The 22,655-nt window shown below is 36.4% G+C and overlaps 1 pseudogene; it reads right to left on the reverse strand.

The window, feature by feature from the left end:
- Nucleotides 1-21,392, reverse strand: part of LOC101832193 — a 63,529-nt pseudogene extending 42,137 nt beyond the window's left edge.
- Nucleotides 21,393-22,655: the final 1,263 nt, after the last annotated feature.

Raw genomic sequence — 22,655 nt, forward strand, 5'->3', positions numbered from 1 at the left:
GCCAATCCCAACTCTATTTAGCTTCATAAAGCAGGGCTGCCATGTTTATCATGGTATAGCTGTAGGAAGTTCACCCTTTTTGAAACAGGTGTTAAATGATAAGTTTTAACTCTTAAAAATCCTTGCTTTAACTAGAAGCAAGGGAGTAGATTCACAGAGATGGATTATGTGTAGTCAATCTGGTAAGGCCAAATTAAATTTTGATACGTGACTTATAAGGCCCCCTGTTTATGAACACTATGTAATTCATGTGTCATGTGGTCAGAGATTTAAGCAAAAGAACACTGTGGTTTGCTAACACAAAATATATTTGATTTTTCTTCTATTTGATATATTCAATGATTCCTCAAAAATTTTGAGTGTTTTGCTATTGCTTTAACTGTAACTGAGGAATAAATGATGCAGTAATAACTAAATGCATGAATATTTGTCAATTAGTCGTATCAGCAGATATTAAATTCAATTAATGATAGGACTAATTTTAAGCATATTCATAAATCAATCATCACTCTATAATTTCTCCTGGAATTTTCTTTTAAATTCAAGTTTTCTAATTTCATCAAGTCTTGAACTTCATTTTATTAAATTTAACATGTGTGTATGCATGTTTCTGTTTGCCTCTTAGTTTTATCGGTCCTCTAATCCTTGTAGTTTATTTTCTTATTATTTCTTTTAATAGATGAGTTTTAAAGAGGTTCCTGTGGGGGGCTGGAGAGATGTCTCAGTGGTTAAGAGCACTTGCTTCTCTCTAGGGGACTCAGGTTTGATTACCAGTATCCACAGAGCAGTTAACAACCATTTGTAACTTTACTCCCAAGGAATCTGATGCTGTCTTTGATCCACTGTCACCAGACACACATGTGATACACAGACTTTACTCAAACTAAACACTTACACACACACACAAACAAAAAGAAATGAGTTTTGAATATGAGGTTCATTTCCATCTCACATTATTTGAAAATGTCATTTTTCAAGAACCCTCCAATCTGTATGCTAAGGGCTAAGGGTTGCCAGAAGTTCAATCTCCCATACACCACAGAGGTCCCAAGGTATTTTGACCAGTAATCCAAAAGATGAGAATGTAGTAGTACAGACAACATCAGTATGAACACAGACATTGTGTAGGGTCCTATTGAAACATCTACCTTCAGGAGTGTAAACTTATATTTTCATGGAAATGAGAAAGTAAGCAACACTGTTAGTAATTAGGCAAACATTAATCACAAACATGAGATACTACTTCATTCCAATTACAATGACTGGTACCAAAAAAAAAAAAAAGATGAAAGGAGCCAGGCATAATGGTCCACTCCTTTAGTCAGAGTAATCAGAAACAGGCAGAGGCAGATGGATCTCTGTGAATTCAAAGTCCAGCCTGGTGTACATAGTGAGTTATAGGACAGTCAGATCCTCACAGCGAAACAACAATTCAAAAACCACAAAAACAAACAGAAAACAAAATCAAAATGAGACAAAATAGTACACGAAGGCGAGACTGGGGAGAAAGTGGAATTTATTACACTAGTGGTTTGAATATGGTATGTCGCAGCAGGCTCATATGGGTGAATGCTTGGTTTGTAGATGTTGGTGTTGCTTTGGAAAGACATGGAAGCTCTAGGAAATAGAGATTCACTGGGTAAAGTAATGGGACTTTAGCTTCCATAACCATCTCACTTGCTGTCTTCTCTCTCCTTCTTACTGCAGGTTAAATGTGACCAGCTGCTCCATATACCTCTGGCCATTTCTTCCCTGTAGTGAAGTGTCTTAAACAAACTGTATGGAAAAATAAATACTTCCTCGTAAAGTGCTTCTTTTCAGTATTTGATCAAAGCAATGAGAAATCTAACAATTCACATACTATTATTGGGAATGTAAATGAGTAAAGCTGTTATAGAAAAATAATAGAGGTTATTCAAAAATAAAACCATCAAATGATGCAATCATCAGTACACAAAAAAATCTTCACTGGAAAAATAATTGAGGATATTCAAAAATAAAACTATCAAATGATACAACAATCAGTACATAAAAATCTTCACTTATAAGCAATAAAGGCAATATTTTTAGGCACCTGATTAATTTCTATGAAAATATTTTTCTCTAGTCACCACAAGTGACCTCAAGCAACAAGATTTAACTCTTTTTATGGTTAGTTGATATTCTATTGGTCATTCACAGGCACTTTTCTTTACTCATTCATCCATTACCTTCATTTTTGTGTCCTGGGCATATTTGCTGATGTAAAACAGGCACGCATTTTTCTTTAGGTGTAGTAATTTGATCCCAAGTTAATAAATTTTAAGATTACCTTTACAATGCCCAAGTAAATCTGTTTATATTGAAATCAAGGCATGTTTTAGGCTGAGACACACAGAAAGAAAAATTGTGCATGTGTGCCTTGCTGTGTATATAAATGATCAATACTTCTAATTTAGGTCAGTTAAGCCTTCAATAGAGGCTCTGTGCAAGTCAATACATGTAGTGGAAGGAGTCCAGCTGTATACGGTTACTTGACAACACTCAGCAGAGACTAGAATCACATGGGGCCCATTTGATTCATACAACACCAAAGATATACTTTCATTGTCTTTCTTTCCTCTTTTTCCCTACTACCGGTAATAGATTTTTTCACACTATGTATCCTGATTACAGAGGAGTTCCCTATAACCCCACACAGCTCCTATCCTCTTCCACTCTTCTGTCTCTCATTAGAAAACGAATAGATTTCTATTAAAACACAATCAATTAAAGTAAAATAATATACAACAAAAACTAATACATCAGAATGGACAAAATAGAAAGAAAAAAAAAACAAAACAAGGCAGAAGAAACAGAGACACACTTGTTCATACACTCAGAAATCCCATAAAATGCTAAACTGAATAGCACAATATACAAGCAAAGGAAATGTAGAGTAAAAGGAGAGACAAAATATAAACAAAATATGAATAAAATATATTTCTTTGAAAAAGGAAGATCTCTGACATGACATTATGAGGCAAAGAACTTCAAAAATGCCATTGAGTTCATTTTTGGTTAGCTATCTACTGCAGGACAGGGAAGATTCACATGGAGGAAATCAAAATATTATTTACAAGTGGTTATTAATTGGAGATACCTTCTGGGTTAAAGATGCAGACATATGCCTCAAAGGAGAAATAGACATTCAGTCCCTGTGCATGTTGCCTTAGTCCCTGTGAGTTCATATCTGTATAGAGCCTATTGATTTAGAAGGCTTTGTTTCCGTTGGTCCACCATCTCCTCTGGCTCTCACACACTTCATGCCTCTTCTTCTGAGGGATTTCCTGAACCCTGATGTGAGTGATGTGCTGGCTGAGTGTTGCAAGACCTCTTACTTGCTGGATAAATTCTGACTGTGAGTCTTTGTATTTGTTCTTACTCACTTGTTGCACAGGGAAGCTTCTATGATGGTGTCTCAGCAAGACACTGATATATGAGTATGTCAGCATATCATTAGGAGTAATTTTATTGCTTTTATTTTATTTAAAAACAGATTTTTCTCTCATATAATATATCCTAACCACGTTTTCCTCACCCTCTCCATCCTCCCAGCCACATCACTCTACATTCCATCATCTCCATATCGACTCTTTGTCTTCAGAAAGAACAAGTAGCCAGACAGGACAGAGAAAGGTACAATAAGACAAGGCAAAAGCCCTAATATTAAGGCTGGACAAAGAAACACAACAGGAGGAAAAGAATCCCAAGAGCAGGCTAAAGAATCAGATGTATACCTTCATCCACTGTTAGGAGTCCCACAAAAATACCAACCTAATAGGCATAGCATATACACAGAGGGCCTGTATAGATCATGCAAGCTCTGTGCTTGGCATTTCAGTCTCTGTGAGTCCCTAAGAACCCTGCTTAGTTGATTCAGTGGGCCATTCTCCTGGTATCCTCCATTCCCTCTGACTCCTAAAATCTTTTCACAGCCACTTATGTGGAGTTCCCCTGTCTGTGAGGGGAATGACTAGATTGAGTCCTCCAATTTAGACTAGTATTCACATAATATCTGCCTGGGTACGTATTCCTGCTCCCATATGCTGCCTGATGAATTCTCTCTGATGACAACTGGACAAGGTACTGATCAACGAGTATACATTTCATCATTCTTTATTTTTCCTGTTGGGTTTGGGTCTACCCTAGGTCTCAGAGCTATCCAATCTCAGATTCCTGGAAGAACAATAGTTTTGACTTTATCCTGCTTTCTTGGGCTACCTAATTCCACGTTCGTATCACCTAAGTAGTGTTAGATATGGGTTCTATCTTGTGGAGTGGGCCTTAAGTCAAATCAGATATTGGTTGGTTACTCCCACAAGCTTAGTGCTGCTATTGCACTAGCCCATCTTGTATGCAGCACACCATTGTGGCTCAAAGGGTTTGTCACTGGATTGGTGTTTTAAGTTTCTCCTATGGTATCAAAGGAATATTTTTAATGAGATGATTGATGAAATGTAATATAGTAAAAAACAAAAAACGTCTAATAACTTAAAAATGCCCTTCCTCCTAGATCCTTAACTCTTCTCATTCATTTTAGAGAATCCAGAGGAAAACTCTTGCTTATGAGATCAATAAAAAGAGAGATACATTGCTTGAAGTAAGTGGAACATTTGCAGACAATGGGAACAGTTGTGGATGGGGCGTGGTGCAGCAAAAGGCTGGGTCATGCAGGGCTGACGGAGAGTCAGAGAGGGACAAAGGACAGATGGGGACTGAAGAAAGAGAGGCTTCTTTGGAGTGATCTCCATTTTTTTCTAAGAAAACTCTAGCAACGTTTTGTATTATTTTTCAATATTTCTCAAGCAAAATTGAATTCTCAGATGTGGAAACATGCTGAAATATGAGTCAAGCTGAGTGGAATTCAGCTAAAGCAGTTTCAGTTAAGTGTCAGCTTGCAACAAAATGCACTGGATGATCTCGTTAGTGTTAAAAATAATAAAATCTATGCAAGTGGATTTGTAGGAGAAGAAAAATGAGAGCAGTATTCACAGTAATTTGGACAGTATATTTGGTTTTAGGAAGCAGAAGAGAGGAGATATAGGGAACAGATAATATCTCTCTGTATGTATTGATTCAGTGTTTGAATTTGGGCTTTTATGTGAGGATTAACTTTCTAGTCAGTGAAATAAAACATCAAAAATAACACATGTTGAATACTAAACATCTCTTTATATGGTTGTGGAAGGGCTGCAAGCATGTGGGCATTCACTAAGATTCCTGTCTTCAGAGTTGGGAAAGACAAGAGTCTAGATAAGTGGACTATACTGAACATTGTGTCTAACCTGGGTGTTATGTCATCAAATATAACACTCAAAACAAAACGAGTTGGCCAGTATACTGTCTCCTTGTTACCAGTCAGAAACATGACATCTTGAGAGGCTGAACAGCTTGCCTAAGTTCATGCAGCCTGTATGTGTCAGGACTAGGATTTGAACCTCATACTGAGTCTCTGAAGAACTTGACACATAACACCTTCACTGCGGCTTCCTCATGGAATTTATGAATATGTAATAGGTGGGAGTGGATATGCTATAAAAGAGAAATTAATGTCTGTAGATTAATTTTAATTACAGAGATCAATGTTAAAATAGTAAATACACATGCTATAAACCTTAATAGAGTATACTTATTCAGTGTTTCCTGTACTGCTTAAAATGTCCTGAAATAATAAGATGCTTTATGTCATGTATATATTTCCTTTCCTTTGTGTTTTTCAGTAAAGCATAATTAATAATTTTGGATTTTATATTTCCTGGTAAATATATGGACTTATCAGTTTTCACAAACTTTTTTTGAGAAGTACGGAGATTAATGAAATCATATTTCATCAAAAATTATCTTCTGTGCTATTCTTTTTTAATCCATCAGCACACCTAGTGCTGTAAGACCCCATGCAATTCTTCTCCTCTGAGTCTAGATGGCAGCAGAGGTGCAATTTTAAACTTTATTAGAGAAATAATGACAGGATGTTAATGAAAACCATGTAACTTTAGAAATTCGATAATGAAATTTTATAAAGTTTAATCTGGTGAGTGATGTTTTGTGTGTGTGTTGAATGTTCCAAGCAATTATTTCACACTATTTATGATGCATTCTAAAGTTTTCCTCAAAAAACCTCAATATAAACAATAACATTAAATTTAATATGCATTGTGTATAATGGCCACCAAATTTCACTTTTCCCAATCTATCAACTTGTAAGCAGTTTTAAACTCTCTATAAAAGAGAGAGATAAGTGGGGTGAAGCTGAAAGAGAAAACATTTTGAGATCCTGTGAGTTAAGAAATGCTAACATTAATTCTGCCTCTCTGGTTCCTTTCAGCAACCTATAATTACTTTTAGGAGATTAAAAACATCAACTCTAGCAGATGAACATCTTTAAAAGTATTGTAAGATAGCTGCTCACTAATTACACATTGATTATACAATCTATTTAAGGCACTCTCAGATTTAGCATAAAGAAGTAGGAGAAAGAGACAATGCACTATGACAAAGTGCATAATCCAATCAGGTAATGCTGACTTTCTAATCTTGTCCTTCTAAGGCCTGGCATTTGGTATGCTACTGTCTTCATACCCTGGCAGGAACAGCTGAGAAGCTCAAATGGACTCTATGAGAGGCAGGATAGCGCCCAAATGCAATGAAGTATGCAGAAACACCTGTGGGGGAACTGCAAAGGCGTAGACCAAAGGAGGAAAAGGACATGTGACTGTAGAGACCCTGAATTAGCAATCATTCTATGACTGCATCCAGATCTTTTGCTGAATTCTCACATCTACCTCAGCTGTTTTTCATTGGGCATCAGAAGTGCAGCAACAGAGAAAGATCATACCTGGAGGGCCAAATGGGAAAGGACCTACTGGGTACAGGATAAAAGCGCATGTTCTAACTGCTGTAACAAAATAGCACAAAGGGTCTTTCTTCAGTGCACCTTTATATAGTTACCTCTCTGTCCAGACTAAGAGGGTATTGCTGAATATAAGCCCTCTTCTCAGATCTAAAATGGTATGTGAACCTTCTATCATGTTTAAACAATCCTAGGCAAAGTACTGAAGAGTAGTACAGAAGTATTTACCTGGACAAAAGCCCTTGGGGTATATCAAAGGCAGCAGGTAAAGGGGTATGTGGCATCAGAGGTCATCATTCGTACTGACAATTAGCAAAATCACTGTAAAAGGTCCAAGTCAGACTCTGTGACACATCAGTCTAAGAGACTCTTAGCCTCCTTTCTTCGGGAGTTTGACATGAAATGACCACTTTTCAATTGGGATTACACTTTAAATTTCAGGGTCTAGACCATTTCTTAGGTTCCTTCACTTGACAACACAGCAGACGTTTATGACACTATAGTAAATTACTTGTATCAATTTTGTGAATTTATTCAAATTTCAATAATAAGTACCATAGTATTTGCAAAATAACTCAAGAAGTCAAGTGTAAAAAATAGTGACCTTGGTATTTAATTTAATTTGATTAGTTTATAAGTGTATGACAGTGATATGGTTATTGTGTCAAACAGAGATTAGAGAAAGGGAAGATAATGTGGCTAGTTCATTCTAAAAGTAACATTTCACAAACTCCATGGTGTCCTAAGCACTCACAGTGACACACTGCCAACACACTCATGGGACCTGGGTCCCTATGACATAATACTGCAATCCATCTGGTCACACATGCCTCTTACAGCTTGCAGTCTCCAATTCCAGTCAAAACAACTCAGAGAATTCCACATCTTGAATCAGCAATTAAAACCAAGTGTTAATCTCTTCCTTGGCCCAGCTCTGTTTTTATGTATACTAATGAAGAGTAATGCTAATACTATAGAACATTAAGGAACATAAATACCTAATATTTATTGATCTGCTATATTCAAGTACAAATTTTCCATGCCCTTCAGATACAATTACACTGACTTCAGGAAACTCTTCTTAGCAGAACTTCCAGTGCATTTTTAAGTCACAGTACTTTCCTCTGACTAGGGACATTCTAAATCTTTCCGTAGCCTCTCTGGGGACATAAGCACCAGGCAGCAAGAAGATCAAAGATCCAGTCTTGGCCGGTTTAGCTTCTTTGAGGCAATCTCTTGTGCAGGTTTCCTTATCTGCAGTAGCAGTGGTAGCATAGTGCATACTCAGAGAAATATATGGGCAGTTCAGCAAATACCAAATGCTCTGCTTGGTGCAAAAGTCAACATTATTGAAAAAAAACTGTGGTAATATAATGAAAATAAAAGAAGATATGCACATTTGTTACAGTTCTCTCTTGTTATCTTAAAAAATTATTTGACACAACATTAATTTTGTGGAGAATAAAACCTAATAATAGAAATTTGACCCTTTGTCTATATAATATATAATGTGAATTATATGAATATTATATGAATATTTGAATTAGCTTCTAATCTTGTACATATAGTTGCTTGGGAATGTTCTATTGATCATTGTTTTGGCTTGGTTTCCAGCAGCCTCCTTTCCTCAGAGAGTGTGTTTGAGAGAAGGCACTTCACTGGGATTCTGGTATTCTAAGTAGCATTTTCTTCCTGCCAGGAAACACATAGTGATCAACTTCCACAAGCTACTCAAAATTCCTAAGTGACATTTATAAAGAAAACCAAAATTCCTGCACTGCAGAAAGCGGTTCCAAATGGATAGAAGTAGTGGGAACAGAGATTTTCCACATATACACATATTAGAAAAATGCAATACATTAGGAAGTTACAATTATAGCTCAATTTTATTTTCAATTAACATTTCTATGAATTATTATTATCTCCCTATGTAAAATAGTTTTCTCTTCAGAAACTTACCATTGCATGTGGAAGAAAACTTTCTGGTATTTTCTCTTTTTCAGTATATGTTTCTCAATGAATGTTTTATCCTTTTGCTTAGAGTCATTTAAATTCTAAACCGTCCCTTGGAAGTTGCAACCCTTCAGGCATTAGCTGGCATCATGGTATACCCATAGAGAAAATGCCTCACCAGCCATAGAGATGGTCTGGCTTATAGCATGCTACTCTGATAGATATCCCTTTTCTAAGTGCTTGGCACTATGATATGCTGACCAGAGTTTTGGGTTAGCTCCTGACACCTGAAGGGCTTTTCATGTCTATATACAGGCAATATAATTTAGAATACTTGATGCCTGTGGGAGCTTCCGGAGGGCGGTAGAGATCTTTTATTAATCTCATTACCTAGCATCAAAGAGTTCTAGACTACTGGAGGTGACTAATTAATATACTGCTGGGAAAGTAATTACAATGTAGCAAGCACAGCTACAGAATAACACTCATCTTTCATTCTGACAAGGAGAATCTGCAAATTTATCTTTTCTCTGTTAAAGAGAATTTATTAATTTTGCCCTCTTGTTATATATGAAACATAATTATGCTTTTAAACAAAGGTTAACATGCATACTCTCAAACATTATAGACTCAGCATGGTGTAATTTGAACTACAAACCATTATTTTTGTTTGGTTTTAAATCTGTTCTCAGAATGGGAGAATTAGAAGGGGATAAACATGGCAAGTAAGGAATATAGAGGCAGAGGAGAAAGACAGGTAACCCAGACTTCTGCCTTGTGCACCCCAATACTCCTTCTTCAATGGAAGCAATTCAGATAGACTTGTGGTATTAATTACTTTTCCTTTACTTGAAATTTTGAGTAACATGGATTTGTTTGTTTGTTTGGTTGGTTGGTTTGAGTGTCAGTCTTTATGCTACTTTATCGTCATTATATAAATTCTTTCTCCACTACAGTTTAAAACTTTTTCTAAAGGGAGTAATTAATAATGGTGCTTTCTCAAGACTCCCACGGCTTTAAATATGATGCTTCACTCAAAGTGCCAAGAACAATGTGGTAAGTTCTTTATCAATTTCAACTCTCCTTAGAAAACCGTGTACATTGAGAAAACCACTGAACTGGAAAGAAGCTTGTTAGTCACCACTGGGGTACAGGAATGGAAGTTTTGTCTTTATGCTTTCACCAATGAACATTATCTAAAACTAGATTACTGCCCTACTATATAATAATTTGTGTTAATAAAGTTGTACAAAGGAGAGACTATAATGCAGTCCTGATGTGAGGCTGATTATCTCCTACAAATTCATCAAGTACCAAGTTTTCATTCTCTCTGAAATAAGTTTTAATGTTTTATAATAATGTGTTTAATGAAAAGTATGTGTGGATTTACTTCTGGTGCTATATAGATGAAATTGTACTTTTCTAACATATTGTCTGATCACTCACCGCTTTGAATTTCTGGTGGATCCTTTTGTTCTTGAAGTGGTTCTTTATCTAAGTACTGTCTGGATCACAGTCCACCCTCCAGATCTTTGGCAAGTATTTATTGAATCAATCCTGATCAAGGAATGATGTGTCTCTGTTGACCCTGTATATAGGCTCATGTGCTTGAGGCTAGTATTTATAAAGAGTTGAGCAGTTGATGGACGCTGCATCAGGATCCAGGATTAGTGCTTTGGACAGTGCTAGAATAAGGAATATAGAGCCGGAGGAGACAGACAGATAACCCAGATTTCTGCCTTGTGCACTCCAATCCTTCTTCTTCAATGAAAGCAATTCAGATTGACTTGTGGTATTAATTACTTTTCCTTTACTTGAAATTTTGAGTAACATGGATTTTTTTGTTTGTTTGTTTGGTTGGTTGGTTGGTTGGTTTGAGTGTCAGTCTCATGTGCATTGTCAAAGCCTTCTGGAGATGTTTCCATCCTGCTGAAGCCAATGTTCACTTTCTCTAGTTGGAATTCAGCTGTAACGGACACTCACAGCTCTTCATTAAAGTTCTCCATGTTGACAGAAGTTTCATTTTGCTGTAAACTAAGAGAGTGATTTCAACCATACAACTTAGTGTTAATCATCAGATCATGTCTCCTTCTGAACCTTTAGTATATTTTGAGTGTTCTCCTCTGTCTAGCACTGTAGATTTTATCCAGATTCTAGCTGTTTTCTACCTGTCCCCCTCTCAGGTAGTAAGTAAGCCTTCACTTACTAAGTACTGCCCTCCAAATATTCAAGGTTAAAAACATATTTTTTAACTGTGTCCCTGAGCCTTCATATATCTTTGGATGCTTGATTAATAACTAAATTTTTCCAGTCTGTGACATTGTAGCTATCCCAAATTAACTTCCATTGTTTTGTTTTATCTACAGTTTTTATTGTATTATTGATAAAATAAATTTAAATATATTTATATTCATTAAAACGCAAGCATTCAAAATAATTTTTATTTACATGATCATTTTCAGTGGGGATTTTGTTTAGCATTGCTTTTATTGAACACATTAAAAAACAGCTGGACAGGAAATTGTCTTCTAGAAGAGGATCAATCATAACTTTCAGCTGCTGATCATTGACATCATCCTAAGACACAGTAAGAGTTTCATGTGTATATATGAAAAGAAAGTGTGCATCAGAAATGCTAGGCTATTCTTGCTTAATTCTTTGAAACCACCTGAATGTATGTGGCTTGAAAATTCAAAATCAGGACTGGAGAGATGACTCAGCTGTTAAAGGCTAGGCTCACAACCAAAAATATAAATATTCAAAATTGTTAGGTTCTAGTTTTCACACTATAATAGTTATGAATTGTATGAGGCTCCTCATAAGACCAATGAGGCCACTATGTGTAAGGATTCAGGCATTATGCTGACCTGCCCGTGTCACCTGGCAGAATGCGTTTAGAAAGCGCCCTGGTCAGTGCAGGTTCAAAGGACCCCTTTAAAAGAAAGACCTCCACCTACTTACAACTGCTTTCTGCTCTCTTTTTCCTGCTCCTCTCTTTCCTTGCTCCTCTCAACTCATGCCTTTTTATTTTTCTCTTTCTGCTCTCTCTTTTCTGATTTCTTTCTCTCTCTCTTTCCTGCTGTTCCCTTGGGGCAGGCAGGACTTTTCCTGTCTCCCCCTTCTCTACTCTCCTCTCTCTGTCTCTGTGTCTTTTTACCTCTTTTCTCTTTCTTCCCCCATGTCCATTTCTAATAAACCTTCTCACTTAAACTCTGTCTGCCTGGTATGTTTGTCCCTTGCCTACCATGGAATCCGTTAAGGTTCCATAGGCTTTATCATAGCACTATGAATCTATAGTCACAGTTGCAAATGACTTGTATATTTGACCAAAATCATACTTAAAGGTTGTATATTTCTGTTTGCCTCATTAAGACAGGTAATTCAATATTCAGATTTAACTTTCACTAGGCAGTATTTTTTCACCAAAGACTCATAATTAAAGAAAACATTTTTTTTTTTTGGTTTTTGAGACAGGGTTTCTCTGTATTGTTTTGGAGGCTGTCCTGGAACTTGCTCTGTAGACCAGGCTGGCCTTGAACTCACAGAGATCTGCATGCCTCTGCCTCCTGAGTGCTGGAATTAAAGGGGTGTGCCACCAATGCCCTGCAAGAAAACAATTTTTTAAAAGTTCACAGGTTTAGAGCAATTAAGATTGTTAAGTTGGAACAAGATAAAAGAGAAGCTTGGGTAAAGGATATAAACACTTATTGAACATTTATATTAAAAGATGAATAAGGAAAAGGAAAAATTAAAAGCATAGTTTATATCTGGTGGGGGAAAAGGTTAAACCCTATTATTCATCATGTGTTTATCTATGTAGATTTAATTACGCTTTTTTGTAGTAATTTTTAAAATTTTAGAAACAATCTTATTTTACATAACAATCCCAGGTCCCTCTCCCTCTCCTTCTCCTTTGCCCCTCCCCCACATACCCCCAACCCACCCTCCACTCACTCCTCAAGGAAAGTGAGTCCTTTGATGGGGGATCATGTAGGAAAATAAGATGTACTTTGAGGGAGAAAATAGGTGTTTCTTTTTCTTTTCTTCTTTTTTATATTTAAGGCAAAAGCAAAATATGCTCCATAATGATAGACTTTCCATCATGTAATGTTTTCCTTTTCAGTTCTTCAAACAATAAATTATAAAGACATCCAATATATTTTGGAAAGACTTCCAGATAAAATTACCTTCCTGAAAAACATAAAACATAAATTTTAAGAAAAAAGCAAGATCCCCACCTATAAATATTAATCTTGTAGTAGAAAGAAACCACAGAGATTGTATTCCTTCTGTGTTCAGTATTAGACATTGAACCTATGACCTTGTACACTTAGCGAGTGCTGTGACACTGAATTCTAATGTAAACCCTTCATCTTTTTACTGCTTTGATTTAGTCATACCCAGTTGTCCATGATAGTCTTGAATTTGTTTTATTCTGGGCTGGTCTTGAACTCCTAGCATAATCCCTCTGCTTCAATCTTTAGAGTAACTGAGATTGCAAGCCAGTACCACCAAGCTAGGACTGAAGAAATTTCTGTGTAAGATCAGGGTATTTTAATGATAAGCTGCCTGGATACTCGAGCAACTACTGCCAAGAAGATATTCACACACCTGAGGCCAGAAGCAGACTAATTTTTTTCAGGACCCTGTAGAGACACAGTTTGTAAACTCAAAGAACACAATATAACCAAAACAAGAAGAAATAAGTTGTTGCTCCAATTAAGATGATGGAACATTTTTTGCCTAATATTTAACAGGGGAATCTGAAATCTTTGTTAATAATTTTGTCCTTTCTTGCCCATGCTTCTCCCCACCTTGTTCACAGCAAGATATATGCAGCAATAGTTTACCATTTAGCTCATCATTTTTGTGGCTACAACAACTTTCATATTATTCTTTAATTATTGCCATCCATGCCTACAACACTTGCATTCTCTTCATGTGATAGTCTGTGTTAACCATATACTTTTATTTAAATTGACTTTTATAGAAAGTTTCCAAGAGTTAGCATATAATATTTGTTCTTCTGTTGGCTTATTTCACTTAGAACACGTTTTTAAGGCTCATCCATGTTGTCACAATGTTTCAGAATGTTTCTTTCCAGGCTAAATCATACTCTGTAGAATTCTTTAACCTGTATTTTTCTATCCATTCAGCTATCAGTGGTCTCTTGAGTGACCTCTGGAACTTAGTTGTTATAAAAATGTTGCATTGAATATTGGTATAAAAAGATCTGTTCTATCCCTGCTTTAACTACTTTCAGGGAAATATGTATTCTCAAGATCTGAAAGTGCAACAGTGATAATTGCACATAATCTGTAAATTGTTAATGCCATTGAACTCTAATCCTAGTGATTAAAATGACAATTTGTGTGTCTTGTATTTTTTAACCACATATATTAGTAACTGTATTCTAATGTAGATGCACCATGTTTATATGTTTCCTCTAAAAATGTACAAGAGTTAAGGTTAGACAATTTCACACATACTTTCTAATATATTTTACTTGTTGTATAGATATCTCAAGAATGTGAAATCTATATCACACAGGGGTTGCTTTTCTCCTTTTTAATGGTTTTGAAGGTTCATAACAGCTATCAAGAAATATAAGAACAGAACAACATTTTGATACTCTGTCTCAATTTAATTTTTCTCTATGTGTCCATTTATGCCCAACATTGCAATTCCAAAGTGTGTGTGTGTGTGTGTGTGTGTGTGTGTGTGCTCAAGTCTTGGATTTCAGATTCTCTTTACAGTAGACAATCTCTGATACTCAGGACTAATATAGTGAGCATTATGCAGATTTTATTTTGTTGTTGACTTTGAATATTGATATTACGAATGTTGAATGAATATGACTATTACAATCCATATTAGTGCATTGAAAAATACATCATATTCCATAAATACATACATTTTCATACATCTATTAGAATACATTATTTTAAGATACACCAGGGGTACTTTGAAAATTACTATTGAACATGACTTAGCATAGTCTTTCTCAATATGGACCTTTCAAAATGCAGTATCAATATTTTAACTGTTTAATTATGAAATAGAAACATTTGCATTTGCAGGACTTTGGACATTATGAAACATATTGTATATTTTATGTGAAAGTAGCCCTTTATGAGTCCATCTGCTTTATGAACAAATTCATGAAAAGATGAATGACTTAATTTTGTACCTTTCCTGCCTCAGGCCCCCTTGAACTATCTTAAATGGTCTAATACAGCTGAAAAAGTGTGACACTGACCTGGATTTTTGTATGATTAGTTGCTATGAGCACTGTAAGTGACATAAAGCTTACGGTACACAGTAGGAATTACCTCTCCATCATTAGCTTTTTTCCCCTATGTTAAATTAAAGGACAGATTAATATTAATTTTATATTTTAATTACTTTTGTAAATATATATGTGCATACTCATGTGGAAGGTTGCCTGTGTGTGTGTGTGTGTGTGTGTGTGTGTGTAAAGCCAGCAGTTTGAGAGTAGTTTCACAAGTACATACTGCTTACTGCTTTGCTTGTAGAAACCAGGTATCTCACTGGACTGGACCTAGAAGATTCAGCTATGCTGTCTCTTCAGAGAGACAGAAGTATCCTCTTTGTCCTGGAATTCCAATTGCAATTCACCACACCCAGCTGTTTCATATGGCTCTGGGAACTGAACTCAGGTCTTGGTTTGCAAGGCAAGCATTTTACAGACTGAAATATTCCCCTGCTTTTAATTTTCGTTTTATAATTACAACTTAAATTAATAAATTTATTGGCAAGTATCACATTCTTTTGCTTTGTTGTTTTTTATTTGTACTTTGAGCCTTTACATTGAAAATTTTCAAAATATGTATGCTTTACATAAAATATATAAGTAAGAGTTTAAAAATAAAAAATAACATTTTATACCAAGATCTTTTACATAATTCAACTGTTTCATGTTTGTTCCTGGAACTTGCATAAATTGGTATTTATTTTAGAAGAAAAGCTAGCTATACACATTGAATTTGGAGACAAGTGAATTGATTCCTAGATAAAGTAGGCATGTTGACTCCTCAAAGAAAGCTCCTGGCTACATATAAACTCGTTTTAATCATTGGGCTCATCTGGTGTTACTGGTCAATTGCTTCCTTAACATCCATTTCCCAGTTTCTGCCCCAGACAAGGAAGAGTCCATAGGTAAGTGCAACCAGGTAAGTGATACTCAGTTATCAATTTCATATTGTCTAACTATGCTTGTTGAAAAAATTTCCCAAACATATTTAATGGTGTTAGACCTCTTAAATCAGAAAAATAAAATGAGAACTCTGTAAGCACTCTGCTGTCTCAGGCAGATTGGTGTGTAGTGTTTGTTGCATAAGATTGTTATCTTTTAGAATAATACTACGATAGCAGGAAACACATCCTCATTCTTTTGGTTTAATATAATACTAATTTTGCTTAAGATCAATTATACAGAAACTGTAACCCTCTAAAGTGAATGGTTTTTGAAATCATAATGGAAGAATGTTAGTATCAAATTTAAAGATACATTATGAGAATTTCCTTACAACTCATATTCAGTATTCTTTGAAATCAAGGTTAAGAAATGGCTTTCTTCCATTAACATTATATGGTTGTTAATGTTAGTACTTTGCAGACACTGCCTCCATCTACCTCGCTCTTCTTGGATTGTATTGGCAGTACTTTAACTTTTTCAGTATTCTGTTCCATTGGAATCACTTATATCTTATAACCACACGCTTAGGGCATTATTAAAGTTCGCAGCATTACATTTTTGTATAGTCAACTGCGTCTTGAGTTTTTTGATAAATTAGAAACATGCTTGCTTCACATGACAATTCCATCTCCTTCTCCCTCTACTCCCCCCACCCCCACCCCTCACCCAATCCCCATTCTGCACCCAGGGAGGATGAGGCCCTCCATGAAGGATCTCCGAAGTCTGTCATATCATCCTGGGTAGGGCCTAGATTCTCTCCCATGTGTCCAGGATGAGAAAGCATCCCTCCATGTAGAATAGGCTCCCAAAGTAAATTCGGATGCCAGGGATAAATACTGATCTAGCTCCCAAGGCCCCCAAATTGTCAAGGTCTCCTCACTGACACCCACATTCAGGGGGCCTGGATCAGTCCTATACTAGCCTCTCAGCCATCAGTCTGTGGCTTATGAGCTCCCCCTTGTTCAGGTCATTTATTTTTGTGGGTTTCACCTGCCTGGTCTGAAATCCTTTGTTCATCACTCCTCCCTCTCTGCAAGTGGTTTTCAGGACTCCAGTTCAGTGTTTAGCTGTTGGTGTCTGCTTCTGCTTCCAACAGCCACTGGATGAAGGCACTAGGATGGCATACAAGGAAGTCGTCAATCTCATTATTGGGGAAGGGCATTTAACATAACTTCTCCACTAGTGCTTAGATTTCCAGTTGGTGTCATCCTTGTAGATCTCTGGAAATCTCACTAGTGCCAGATCTCTCATCAAACCTATAATGACTCCCTCTATTATGGTAACTCTCATCCTGCTCTCATCTTTTCTTCCCCTAACTGAACATTCCTGCTCTCCCATGTCCTCCTCTCCCCTTCTCTTCACTCCCCCCCCACTTCTCCTCCATCTCCCTCTCCCCGGCCCCCATGTTCTCAGTCCACTCAGGGGATCCTATCTCATTCCCCTTTTCTGGGGTACCATGCATATCTCTCTTAGGGTCCTCCCTGTTTCCCAGATGCTCTGGTGGTGGGATTGTAGGCTGGCACTCCCCTGCTTCATGTCTAAAATGCATATATGTGTGAGTACATGCCATGTTTGTCCTTTTGTGACTGGGTTACCTCACTCAGGATGATTTCTTCGAGTGCCATCCATTTGCCTGCAAATTTCAAGAATCCATTGTTTTTTCTGCTGAGTAGTACTCCATTGTGTAAATTGTACCATATATTCTCTATCCATTCTTCAGTTGAGGGTTATCTAGATTGCTTCCAGGTTCCAGCTATTACAAATAATGCTGTTATGAATATAGTGGAACAGATGTCCTTGCTGTATGAATGTGCATCTTTGGGTATATGTCTAAGAATGGAATTGCTGGGTCTTGTGGTAAACTGATTCCCATTTTCCTGAGGAATCTCCATACTTATTTCCAAAGTGGCTGTACAAGTTGGCACTGCCACCACCAACAGTGGTGGAGTGCTTTCTCCACATCCTCTCCAGCATAAACTGGGATCTCCTGAAACTGAGAAACTTCTATAAGGCAAAGCATACAGTCAACAAGACAAAAAGGCAACCCACAGAATGGGAAAAGTTATTCACTAACCCCACATCTGACAGAGTGCTGATCTCCAAAATTTACAAAGAATTCAAGAAGCAAGTCTCCAAATCATGAAAGGATCCAATTAAAGAGTGCGGTACAGAACTAAATAAAGAATTCTCAATAGGGGTTTAAAATGTATCAGAGACACTTATGAAAGTGCTCAACAACTTTAGCCATCAGGGAAATACAAATCAAAACATCTCATTCCTGTCAGAATGGCTAAAATCAAAAACACCAATGACAGTTTATGCTTCCTGGTTTTTAAATAATTTATTTCAGAAAGTGATTTTATGAATTTACATGAATTTTTCTCACCCCAAAAAGGAAATAATGGGGAACCAGTAATCCAACTAAGAATGAATATCACAATTTGCAAGCATTCTGTTACTAAACTGCAACCTTTGATTTCTGTGAACCTTTCTACAGACATAATTTTTAAGTTTAAAGACACAGATGTCCCTGGAAATTATGTTTTGCAATGTGCTTGCTGACCTCAGTGGGTTCTTTCCATATGCTTCCTCCATGATGAGACTCTTCTTGCTTTTCCTTAGCCTTGGGCATTTTTTGATGTTTCCGTCTCAGTTGGTGGTTCTTTGTCCCTCCTCTGCTCATGGTGGAGCTTCATCCAGTGAACAGTGTTTTGTCAGACCTCTTATTTAATTGTCATCCACCAAGGCCCAACAGAGTCTTTGGAATTACTACACAATATTAGAAACAGCATTTGTTCTATTTCTTTAAAAGCCAGTTAAGGCTGAAGATGTGGCTATGGGGAGGTGTAGCTGCTGCACAAGAATGAGGATCCAAGTTCAAATCCTCACCTCCCACATAAAAAGCTAGGCATGACCCTTATAACTCCAGCACCTCTGTGAATTAAAATAATTGGATCACTGGAATTTTATGGCTATAGATACAGAACTAAGTTCAGTGCAAGACTTTATCCAAAAGCTATAAGAGTTATAGCACATGCCACTTGATGTCGTTCTCAGTTCTTTGTGCACATTCTTGGGAACCTGCACCTATTTCACACATGCATATACACCACACACACTCACAACACAAGCACACCAAAAAAATATAAACATACTACCTAACCATTTAAAATTTAGTAATTATGAAAGTAAAATGATTGAAAAATAATGCAATGTATATTGTATTTTCCTAAGAAGACTAACAGAACAGAGTTCTCAAAATGTCTACACTCAGAGTTATGAATCTTAATCCTGTGAAAATATTTCATTTAAGGTTCTAATCTAGCCATGATTCTGGAGCTCACTACACTAATCTTCATTGTAGTGGCAATAATTTGGAATTCAGAAATACCTAGGAGAAATAAATGAGTCTTTAAGTGAAAACTATTTAAATTATCCTACAAGTCTATTATTAAATAGAGATAATTATGTTTTACTTTTTACTTGCAATTTAACAGCAAATTTCTCCCAAATCCTAAAATAGACACATTGAACAATTTAAATTTTATATATACAATTCTAGATAAAATAAGGAGTTCTAATACACAAAGAATTTGTGGAAATTAGCATATACAAACCAATAAATATAAATAAATCCTAAAATAGACACATTGAATAATTTGAATTTTATATGTACAATACTTAATAAAATAAGGAGTTCTAATACACAAAGGAATTTGCGGAAATTAACATATACCAACCAAAAAATATAAATATTTATATTGAATTTAAACACTAAATGTTAAGTTGGACAAGGTAGAAATATTTTTATGAATATGACCTAGCTATAATTTTTAGATACATTCATAAATGTCATGGATAAATAAACAATAAGATCGTGGGAACAACAGACCTTGGCCGGAGGCCCACTTCCCCATCAGCCTGGGATCAGGCAGCTGTAAGACAATGTTTACTAAAAACAATATGGTGACCTGATAATGGCTAGCCCTGGGGAACACCCTGACCTTGACCTTTTCCAAAGACTGACTGCCTCTTCCTGACCCACCCACCACGCCTCTGGTGTCAGGGCATATATAACCAGCCAGGGGAAGAATAAAGTAGAGCCTTCTTGAGGAGCCTTCTGGAAGCCTTCTTGAAGTTTTCTTTACATCATCGACTGGTCTCTGTGGCATCAATCCCGACACCCTTTGCACATTCTCGGACACAGGCTGCACAGCGGTGTGGCATAAGACTATGAAAGAAGGCTTATTGCAGTCAGCATATACATTTTCATGAAGGCCAACCAGCCTGTGCAACTGTTTGGAGGTAGGAACTCATGTCAGACATAATGAAATACATATAGAACCATACATATGGCCATAATTTGCCAGAATAATCTGATTAAATATGTTAAAACACAATTGATGTACATGTTTTCAAATCGAATTATGACTTTTGAGGTCTGTCCTCAGGTTCTCAGGAATCATTTAGGAAAATTTAGAATTTTAATTTCAACCTTGCTCCCAGAATATTTAAGCTCTGCTGTTTACATTCTCCTCTGACTCATTTTTATTTACTTTGGATATTTTTAAAGGTCTGTATAGATGCACTTTATGTGGATCTGTGGATGGTTTATGTGCATCTGAGTGAATAGAACCTACCTGGTAAACACAGAGGTTTTGCAGCCATGTAGAGGTGGAATTGGAAGCAGTTGTGAATAAAAACTAATGTACAACACTGATGTATGCTTTTGATGCTTTTCTCCAATCATTAAATTTATTTAAAATGTATTTATGTTTGTTTGTGCTAGGTAAGGTTTAAGTACATAATAATATAGTTAAATATTACATTAATGATTCTTCTCCAATAAAGCCTTGTTAATAGCGATTATTCTGATTATAATATTAACAATAATAATAATAACTGATAATAATAAATATCATAGTCTATAATGTGAGAATACATGCAGGAAACAGGGCATGATGATGAATGTAAGTGGTAATTAACTCAAGTAAAAGTCTTCCTGATAGGCTGGCTAACCTTTGGTTCAAAACCTAACAGCGGGGAATGAATGTACCAAGTAACTGTCATTCCAAGCAGACAAGAAGCAAGTGCCAAGGGCCAAGGAACCATACGTAAAGCTTACGTAAAGCTCTCAGGGAATGGAAAGTTGTTTAGATTTTCCAGCAGTGTAATAGAATGTAATTGCAGGAGAGGAGACTGAAAAGGAATTGCGTGCCACAGAATAGATGCCAGACAAAAAACAAATGCTTGGGTTCTGGAAAGATACTCACTGGCTATGACGTTGACCAGGGCACTGACACTCGAATGCTTTAAGTCCCCATTTTCATGTTCCTTACAATGCGCCATTGTGGTTCCCAGTGTGACACTTGTCAGAGTGTAAGGCTGATGAAATTTGATAATACACAAGAAGCAGTCTCATCCTCATCTTGAAGTCACAGCATGTGTTCTTCAGATTGAATCAGATTTTCAAAAGCTTTAAAGCACCCAGTAACTCTCAACTCACTTCAATTTTTCTATAAACATCATTTCCACTCAAAAGTGATATTTCCCTGTCTCTCAGTCAAGGACTTGGAAAGATGTCAATGCTAGATATTTCCATCTTCTTGTTCCTGTCTAATCAACATTCTACTCACCTTCACATGACTTTTCTGCCCAAGGTCATCACTTGCTTCCATATAGCTAGCTCTTACTTTATATAATTGTTTTCTAGCATTTAACATAAATAGAAACTTTATTATTGAAGCATGTGCTGTAGACTGAATGATGTACCATCAAAATTCATAGATTGAGGTTTTAACCTCAGATGATAATTTGATGAAGTTGCTTCAGCAAATCAGTAAGGTCAGATAATGTTAGGAGTTCAGGGTCCTCCTGATAGACTTAGTGGCTTCAAAAGAGGATGTGGGAGGGCAGGTCCTCTAATGACATCCTCTTCATCATGTGAGGGGACAGTGGGAAGCTCATTAATTCTCAAATTCTTGTATGGCATGCTTATCTCAACTCCAAACTCTGGAACTCTGAGATATTGTCTGAGGCTGAATCACTCAGCCTGTGGAGCTTTAACACAGCAGCCCAGCCAACCTCAGTCTCTCCCTTCTTGTATCTTGTAACGGGCTGCAACAGCTGATCTGACCGCTCACAATTGACTACTGATGCTTTGCCTCATGTTTGGACGGACTGTTTTTCCTGAACTGGAATAATGTCTATCATTTTTCTCTGATACCCAGAAGCATGAATCAAATTTCTTTTATGTATTTCTTAAATATATCACTAATTAGAATGTCCATAAGTGAATTTATTTACTTAGTGAATGGCATAAGTCAATATTGTGCATATACATATAATTTCTCATGATACTTCTGTAACAACTCACCATCAAATTCACACCTAAATATTCCACATATTGTGCATGCATTTCTTTTTATCAACTCATCATCTTTTCCATCTTTGACTGTGTAGACCAATTATAGCACATAATTTAAATGCAATCAAATCATCCTGCCTTTCTTCTCTGTCATTCTCCACATCATTCCACATAATCTATTCATCTTGCAAACATAAAGTGTTCCCCTAGATCAGAAGCACTTGTGTATGCCTTACAGCAGAGAA

This window comes from Mesocricetus auratus, unplaced genomic scaffold (assembly GCF_017639785.1).
Source record: "Mesocricetus auratus isolate SY011 unplaced genomic scaffold, BCM_Maur_2.0 Super-Scaffold_100676, whole genome shotgun sequence".
Classification (NCBI taxonomy): Eukaryota; Metazoa; Chordata; class Mammalia; order Rodentia; family Cricetidae; genus Mesocricetus; species Mesocricetus auratus.